Source organism: Theobroma umbraticum, unplaced genomic scaffold, assembly GCF_002168275.2.
Source record: "Theobroma umbraticum cultivar Fairchild unplaced genomic scaffold, ASM216827v3 scaffold_44.0, whole genome shotgun sequence".
Classification (NCBI taxonomy): domain Eukaryota; kingdom Viridiplantae; phylum Streptophyta; class Magnoliopsida; order Malvales; family Malvaceae; genus Theobroma; species Theobroma umbraticum.
In genome coordinates, this window is record NW_018397255.1 from 2,735,930 (window position 1) to 2,744,703 (window position 8,774).

General features: G+C 31.8%; 1 long non-coding RNA gene across 1 annotated transcript; it reads left to right on the forward strand.

Annotated features, from left to right (window-relative positions):
- Nucleotides 1–4,934: 4,934 nt before the first annotated feature.
- LOC110410082 (uncharacterized) lies at nucleotides 4,935–5,656 on the forward strand. Its single transcript, XR_002444635.1, has 3 exons — nucleotides 4,935–4,972; nucleotides 5,449–5,512; nucleotides 5,600–5,656. It is a non-coding gene; the product is annotated as an uncharacterized LOC110410082 (long non-coding RNA).
- Nucleotides 5,657–8,774: the final 3,118 nt, after the last annotated feature.

The following is an 8,774-nucleotide window of genomic DNA, read 5'->3' on the forward strand; positions in this document are numbered from 1 at the left end:
TATATATATATATATATATATATTCACTTGACAATTCTTGATTAAATTTTATAATTTGACAATTCATGATTATATTTTATAATTAATTTGTGGGGGCGGTCTGTGTACTAATTCAATTCAACAGTCAGCCATTGAATTATAAGAAGAATGAAAATTTGGAAGAAAATTGTGAGCCGGTTGGTTAACTACCGCAAACAAGTCTTATAACTAAGCATATGGCTAACATTGTTGAGAAGGAATCAAATGAACTCATGGAAACCTAACAGAAGTAACATTAAATTCCTTTACATTTAAAAATAAAAAAAAATATGATGTTTCACGAGGCTAGAGAGCTACATGGGTCATTTTTTGAAAATCGGTGTTGTCTCTAGCACTCTCTTTCTCTCCTTTTTGCACTGTCCTGGCAAGTCATGATCATGCAGGGTTACTGGACCACATTCAGGAGAAAGAAAGAGAAAACATACACGCATGCATGATCGTAATCACAATATATATGGACAAATCCTCATCAATAGGGAACCCTTATGGATTTAAAGATGAGTCGATAACGTTTTTTCTTTTGCTGTCTTTTTTATAATAGCACCATCACTTTGACAAATAATTCCTATTGATGTATGAAAATGTCCTTACTTCGCTAGTCTTAAAGATGAGAAGGAATTAGTAAAAGGACATAAGAATTTTTCATTTGCATATGTCGTAATAATTACTATATAAAGAATTCGATAATATGACGTACGATATCACATAATCAATTCGCTTTGACAGGTAAGTAGTGGGCGATAAAAGTTTACAACTTCAAATTTAGTTTGTCTCTCAATCTCTTTGGTTCAATGGAAACCGCCGAATCCGCCCCTTTCCTCTGTACAATGTATTTGCTTCGACATTTCTTGCTCTTAACTCTTTTTGATATGACAGAGCAAGGGCTAGGCCTTGGCCGGTGACTGTATTCGAAAGAAAAAGAAAAATTAGAATACCGAAAGAAGCAAAAATGAAAGATCATTTTGTTCTGTATTTGCCAAATGGAAGCAGATGTATAGATTTGACTCTGAATTGTCGCTCTCAATACGAAACAGGCGCATAAATGCGTTGATTCATCCTTCTCCCCACTCGAAGTCATTGTCCTTCAACCAATTATTTCAAACTAATAATGTTTGCAATTGCAATTTGCAAAATGCACTGAACCTCCATGTTGCTAGTCCAAACTCTCACGTTTTTCAATGCTTTCTAGAACTCCATTCCCCTCTGACTTCATTTTTTTTTTCCTATTCTCCCTTTTGCCATTCAGTCTTGTAATTAATAATTGGTCTTTCATTCTGAGAAAATTTCTGGAATATGTTTCTATATATATTTGATGTAACACATATATTTATGAATCGAAAAATTTAAAAATATGTTGCTATTAAAACTTGTAATTTTGACCTTTAAGGACAATTAATAAAGTGTAGTCATTAGCAAACAGTTAAAGACTGCTAAAGACTTTGAATGGTATGGCAACTTAGTGCTAATGAAAACATCTTTAAAAAAATAATAATAAAGTGTAGTCATAGTTTGTGTGCCAATCTCTACATCTGCATTTTATTCAAAATATTGTCAAAAATTTTTATGATGAAGCCCAAATAATTAAAAGGTAAAAAGAATGCTGTTAAAAAACCTTTTAACAGTACCTCAAATAATGTAACAAAAAATTAAATTTATTATCGTGAAAAAAAGAATAAATTGTACCTAAAAATAAAACTCTTGTAGCATAAAATAACCAACAAGCTTAGTAGAATAATGCATAAAATTAAAAGAAAATTCTATAACGATAATTGAAAAAATAAATAAATCTTTGAAATTTTAAGGCCCACTAAATCTCATAGTTGATTGGGAAGTCTGAAACAAATCGACCTTATAAGAAAGGGAAAAGAAAACCGTATATCTTCCCATTACTAGTTTAGGTTAAAGTGGCATAAGTAACATTTGATTGATAGATTATGTTGATAAGTGTTTCCAGGCACTCTTTAAAACTACTGTATTAAGTAATATATTTTTTAATGTGTTGAAATTCATCACATTAATTACTAACTACCGTATTTAATACAAAAAATATTATTATACCTAATATTTGAACAAATTTTTAGCAAAATCCTTAATTAGTTTGTTCGTGTTGACACTCCACTAATTACCCAAATCAATCTAATTTCTGATTAATAACTTATTGCTCTTATTCCTTTGTTTGATTTTTGTGGTCATCAAATTAGAAATGCACTTTGGTCTCTCTTTTTTTCACTTAAATTTTAGTTTCCTAATCTCTTTAAGAAACTGACTAGCATGATTAACTTTTGGCAGGCCACCTACTTAAAGAAAAGAAGAACCTCACATGGAGTCTGGTTTTATTTGCTCTGAACCAAGAATAATATATGGAAACAAAAACATGCCATAAATTTTTAACCTAATTTAGAGAAACATTGAATTGTTATTGAATATTGATATTGCATCATTTCCCAGTATTTCTTATCATACAAACTGCACGCTATAAATATCAGAGAAGAGTTTATGGCCTTTGTTTCTCATTATATTTTATGCTTCAAACTTATGCAGCTTTTTGGCCACCGCATCATACTCCCTTTGGCTGAGCGGAACAAAAGAGAGGAAAGGAAACCCATCAGACCCCCGGTTATCTTGTAAAGATCATAATAGAAACGATAAGGAAAAATGCATACGGAGAATGTGAGTCATAAACGTATCAATCTTAGACATATTTGCAGATGGTAGAAATTATGACACATCAATAAGAGCAGACAAGGACTGTTTGGCTGAAAACCTTATTTTTGGGCAGTAGAGACAGTGCATCGCATGCAACAGATTGATCCGAAGACAAGTGCCAAAGTTCATGTCGAGAGGAATGGAAAAAGATGAGAAAGAAAGGCCTTCAACTTTCCAAAAGATTGTAAAATTTATACGTTAATGTGGACAACCAAACAGCTTAAAGTTGGAAGACTTCACTTCGTGATATGCTCAAATTTTAGGCAATGTGCATGAATGTAAAAAAGAAAATTGCTCCCAGTGAGCGGAATCTTTTTCATCAACCAGAGGCTACAATGTTTCAAGTTATGAAGCAATAAAGATGAAAAACAAGGTGGTGGAAAATGTTCCACCGTACCCCTTTTAGCTATTTGACAGGATGAGTTTCCAAGAGGGGCCACAATAAGCTAGCTGTATCCCTTCCATGTGCAGTTGTTTTGAGCTCATGACTTTGAGTCGTCATTTTCATGTTCGTGCTTTTTGAGAAGATGCTTCTTTCTGCCTTCCCCCCTCCAGCTGATTTTGGCCCATGTAACCGTGTTTATTTCTATCTCAACATTACAGTTTTAATTTTTTACTGCTGTTGTTTGCTCCCTCCTTTAATCATGCCAGCCTTATAATTTTGTTGTTCCATTCTTCCAACCAACCAATAATCTGATATTTATCCGATTTTTGTTGCAAGCCATATACGTATACTCCTTGATATCTGTCCATTCTTTTTCTTTTTGGTAATTCTTTTCTACAAGATTGAAATAACGCTTGTTTCTGACTTTGTTGGGTTGTATTTGGTATACCATCTCACAAATCATCTCTAGACTTAATCTCCTTATTTTCTTTCACGCAATTTAATGTACAGTAATCGATTAAACCGTCAACTAAATTAAGTTTTTATATTTAATTTTTCAAAGGCTCAATTAATAATATCGTCTCATATTAATGATTAAAATTTTGATTTTTTTTTTATCGTATAGTTTGACTTATCGATAAATCAATTTACACCGCACGCGTGCGTATTAATTGATTGAATTGGTTGTGAAGAAGATCATCTTCAACTTTGCAACTTCATCACATCTTCAACTTTGCAACTTCATCACAACCAAAACGTACGAAGTAGTAGTAGTCCACAGAACAAAACTTAAATGTGCGAGTTTGAGAAGAGGCAAGGAAGAAACATGGAGGGGCCAAGGGGGAGGTGCCTGTTTCAACTTTATATGCCTAAATTGGGTCCACTCCATAATTGATTTTGGATGATACAAGAATTGATGTTCAACAGTTTCTTTTTTTTTTTACTTGTTATTTTGGTTTTTTTTGTTAAGTTTTTTGGATAATAGGGGCACCTATGATTGCAATTGATCATTTGGCACGTGGACATTTTGCTGTCATTAGCAGATGACTCCTTGTTTTGTTGTCCTTTAATCCAATAGTGATTAAACTCAAACTTCTGGCACTTTCCTCCGGGATTTGAACTAGCTGTATGAAAGATTATCTATTGATCATTAATTGAACTTCAAATTAGGCCCTAAAGCTCCATTTAGGACGTCCTTTACAGGAGGGGTGGAGGCCGGATTCTGAGATAATGCAAGAACTGGAAACAGGGCAACAGCTCTGCCTTGTTTTAAGTTGTTATATGCAACCTGTGTTGATTCGGTCGTAGCAGATATACCCGACCAAGCTAAGTTTTCTGCTCTGGCTGCTTTCTCCTTTGTCAGAGCTGGGTTCAGCTTCGCATAAAGAGCATAATTGTCAAACAAAGAAAATTACAGGAGGGAGAAAAAGGAATACCTAGTAGAGCATAATAAGAATTTTTCAAATCCTGCTGCCTACTTCCCGTGCAATGAGATAATCTAGTTACTTAAGCCATCCGGCTTGACCATGTTTCCTTGGAGGCAATCAAACAAGTAAAAGTCAATTGCGTGAAAAACCAAAGAGTAGGGGTATAAGTTAGTTTTATGTAGTAAGATTTCGAAACAAGAGTTTGGCCAAAGTGGAAAATTTTGATGGAAAATTTCATACAATTCTTGTAAAGCCAAAACTTTGATTTTTTGTTCACTCGAAACTTCCATTTTGTAAATTAAAACTCCGATTTCCCTCAAAGCTCAGACTTACAATTGCCGTGGGGATAAAGGATGGGTCACAATCATATAAATCATAAAAAGGTTTGAGCTTGAGAAGGTGGCACTTTTTAGAGGTCAACATCTTTGCTTTGGGTAGTAGTTGGCTAGTCAATATCCATGAAATATATGTTCCTATATGTGTAAATCAAAATTCCCTTGTCATGATGGGATTAAACATCAAGAGAATAGCCTGTTTAAGAAAACTTAGCGGGACTTTATTTATTTATTTTTTAGTTTTAAGTAATCTCCGTTAGACTTTTATGGCTTACTTCTCTAATCAGCTCAGTACGTTTCCATGATATGAATGAGAAAAAGTGGAAATGCCTTTCACAGTTAGAATTTTCCTTTTCCCCACCAATAAATTCATACTGAATGGTAAAATAATTAAACTATAGATTGCATTAGGGGGGCATATTGTCATTACCCGATTGTAATTTTATAGATTACATTGATGAAATCACTGTAATGCATATTAAGCTAAATTTTATCTCGATTCTTTATTTTTCATAGCATGTGAAGAAACAGTTTTTTCTTCTCTTTCTAATTGTAGGGTAGGGTTGCTACTGCTGTCGACAACCTGTACACCAAAGGGCAATACAACCTATTAGAAATTAGTAGGTTTTCTTCTTTTTTTCCCCAGTGATTATGTAGCTATATTGTTACTATATATTCACTAATTAATTTGTTGTGAAAATAAAAAGAGAAATCATGGGAAATAAATGCTGCGAATGTCATGGCTGACGATATATGGAATGGACTTGCTTACCACCATCCTGTTGGCATGAGCTGGTGACTAATTGATCAGTTTGGAAAACCTTTGCTTACCACTTGGAAAATTCTCAAAAAATAAAAAAAAAATTAAAGAATAAAACTCTTCTTCCTTTGTAACACTTGCTATATATTACGGTATTTTTTCATTATAACGTTAGATTTGTGAAGAAACAAAAATTAAGGAACAAAATAATTTGATGGTATGTTAGATCTTAATTGATTTCTTTTTATGAACTAACAAGGAAAAACTTTGTAGAGGTCATAATTGACCTCCAATCCAGATATAATTGAACATCTAAAATACAACTTTGTTTTCAAAGCTATTAGTTTCTCCCAATTTTGAAAAGCAATTAAAGCCACCAGCGATATCTAAACAAAAGGCTTGATCTCTTTTGGTATAATTCGTGCAAGAAGACAGTCAGGACATGAAAGTTCAATTTAATTGGATGGAAAAAAAAAAAACCAAGTGGAAGCTGATTCATGCATATATGTATTGAAAAATATTAGAACATGGAAACTTTTAAAGAGAGTTTGCTTTAATTTTACCAAGTTAATCAAAAGTACTTTTTGATAAATTAGCTTTATTATTCCCTTCAAAATGGCACAACGTGCAGTTGGCAGCCACTAAATTAAATGAGCATTTAATTTAGTAAGAAAAAGCTTTGGGATTTGGTCCCTGATGATGTAATAGGCGGAATGTGTTCTGCAAAATGTAACAACTTAACTCCTTTCTTTGACAAATTTATATAATTTCGTAAACATGATGAGTTCGAGTAAAATTAGAAGTTGATAATGATCACAAAGTTATGGACACAATTTTATTAGCCTTGTAATAAAACGACTAAATCAAAAAGAAAATGCCCCATTAATTTAAATATAATATAGATTTGATTAATCATATTTGTAATATATCTAATCTAGAAGACGTGCAAATCTATTACGTATAGAAATGTGAAATTTTCATTTAAAAAAATATTTTTTTAGATAAAATTATGCTTCTCAAATCAAAACAGATATTATCTCGCAAGTTGGATAAGAATTTTCACAAGGATTATCGCAATCAAGTTTTGATCTTTTGTGAAATGAATGTGGTAGTCTTTTGTAACTTTTTTGTGAATGAACTTTATTCTGCCCTTCAAAAAAAAATCAAGTTTTGATCTTAAAAATGAAAAAATTGTGAAAAATAATCCTTCTTATAAACCCATTTCAAAAATATCATTCATTATAATTTTAACTATTTTTAGTCTATTTTTTATATGATTTGATAATAATGTCCTTTAAATAATTTCAGACAAATTAAAATAATCCAGACAAAAATTTCAAAATTAAATCTCAATTTTTCTCTCTTGCCAAATACTATATATCTCTTCATCTAGTTCTTTCTTGCCATCCTAAAAATTTTCTTGCCATCCTAAAAATAGAGATGATATTAAGGTATATGGTTTGTTCTTGGGTTTATTGGTTTATTCATAGAATTCCAAAATTGAGAGGTTGAAATTAATTATACATATTTATAAATTAAAAGACTATATAGCTTTGGCAACTTAAACTTGACTGCGAAAAGATAAATTAATTAGTTATTAAGTATTGCATTTCTAGTTTTTAGGCATTGTGTCAGTAGTTTTTGGATATTGTGAAATTAATTTTTAAGTATTACGTGACCGATTTTTAAGTATTGTGTAACTAAATTTTAAGCATTGTGTGACTGATTTTTAAACAATGCTTAAGTTACACAATGCCTAAAAATTAGTCACATAATATTTTACTAACTAGTCACGCAATACTTTATTAACTAGTCCAAAATATTTAACATGCTTAAAGGTTTTTCTTTCTAATAAAAAATATTTCAAAGATGAATAGCCTGATAAGGAAAGCTCAAAGGATATGAATCAGTTTGACACTCAAACCTAAATATATATGTCAATTTCATTAAGGGTAATTTTATCTAAAATTAATTTATCTTGACTAAAAATAGTTACAATTATAAAAAGGGCTATTTTCAAAAGTACCATATTTATGAGGAGTATTTTTTAAAAAAAAACTCCTTAAAAATTATGGGTTTTAAGCTTATCACACTTCTCAAATCTCATATTGAAAATTTGTTCTAATTTGTTATGATATTACTATAAAGATTTAAAATTAATACTTCTGAATTTTTTTTAAAAAATAATACTTGTGAAATATTTTTAAACAAAATAATGAAATTTTTTAAATAAAAATAATCAATACCTCACAAGCTGTATATAAGTCTCCATAATATATATTGTTGGTTGGCATGCAAAGCTATTAAGTAATCTATAATTGAGCAGCCTACCTCTAAATCTATATCTAGCATTCTAGGTATTCAATAATACAATACTTAAACATCAATTGATCTTTGTGTTTTCTTAGGATTCCTTTAATGTCAATGTTTCATTTAAAATTGAAATTTTGTAATCAATCCTATGATTTAATCTTGAATCAATTTGTATAGGGAAGAATAAAAAGAACATAATCATTCCCCCAAAAGATGATAGAGAAGACAATGGCATTTGTAATGCAACTGCCATGCATGATTGTAAAATCAAATGCAAAAACCCCACCTACCCTCTTCATTTAAAAATTGTTACTCATGAACCTCGACACCAAGAACAAGTACAAAACACAAATTCTAACCAAATCTTTTATTTATAAAGTTAAGAAGAGAAAATCCTTCCAGTCACTTCCACGTGATTGCTGCTACGACCTTTATAGTTTTTATTCTGTTGGCAAAATATTTTGTTTGAAAATATATATATATTCAAATTTGATTTATTTATAATTAATAACTTAACCCTAATTAAGGGTCTGATTAATCAAGGTCCTAGTGGTTGTTAACTTCTCCCTCCTAAGCAACATCAAATTGCCCCTTAAGCTTTGGCCGTCTTCTTTCCTTGGGAGAGCCGGCAAGGGTCGCCATCAGAGACCAACAGCTGCACCAGAAAAGAGCCGCGTGGTCCGGCTGACGCCAAGGCCTAGACAAAGCCTCCACGTGCTGACATGGCACGACACGTAGGACCCGCATGTCGGGGCTTTTAGTACCAATATTACGTGTCATGGGCCTCACGTGTCTCCCTCCCAAGCTAC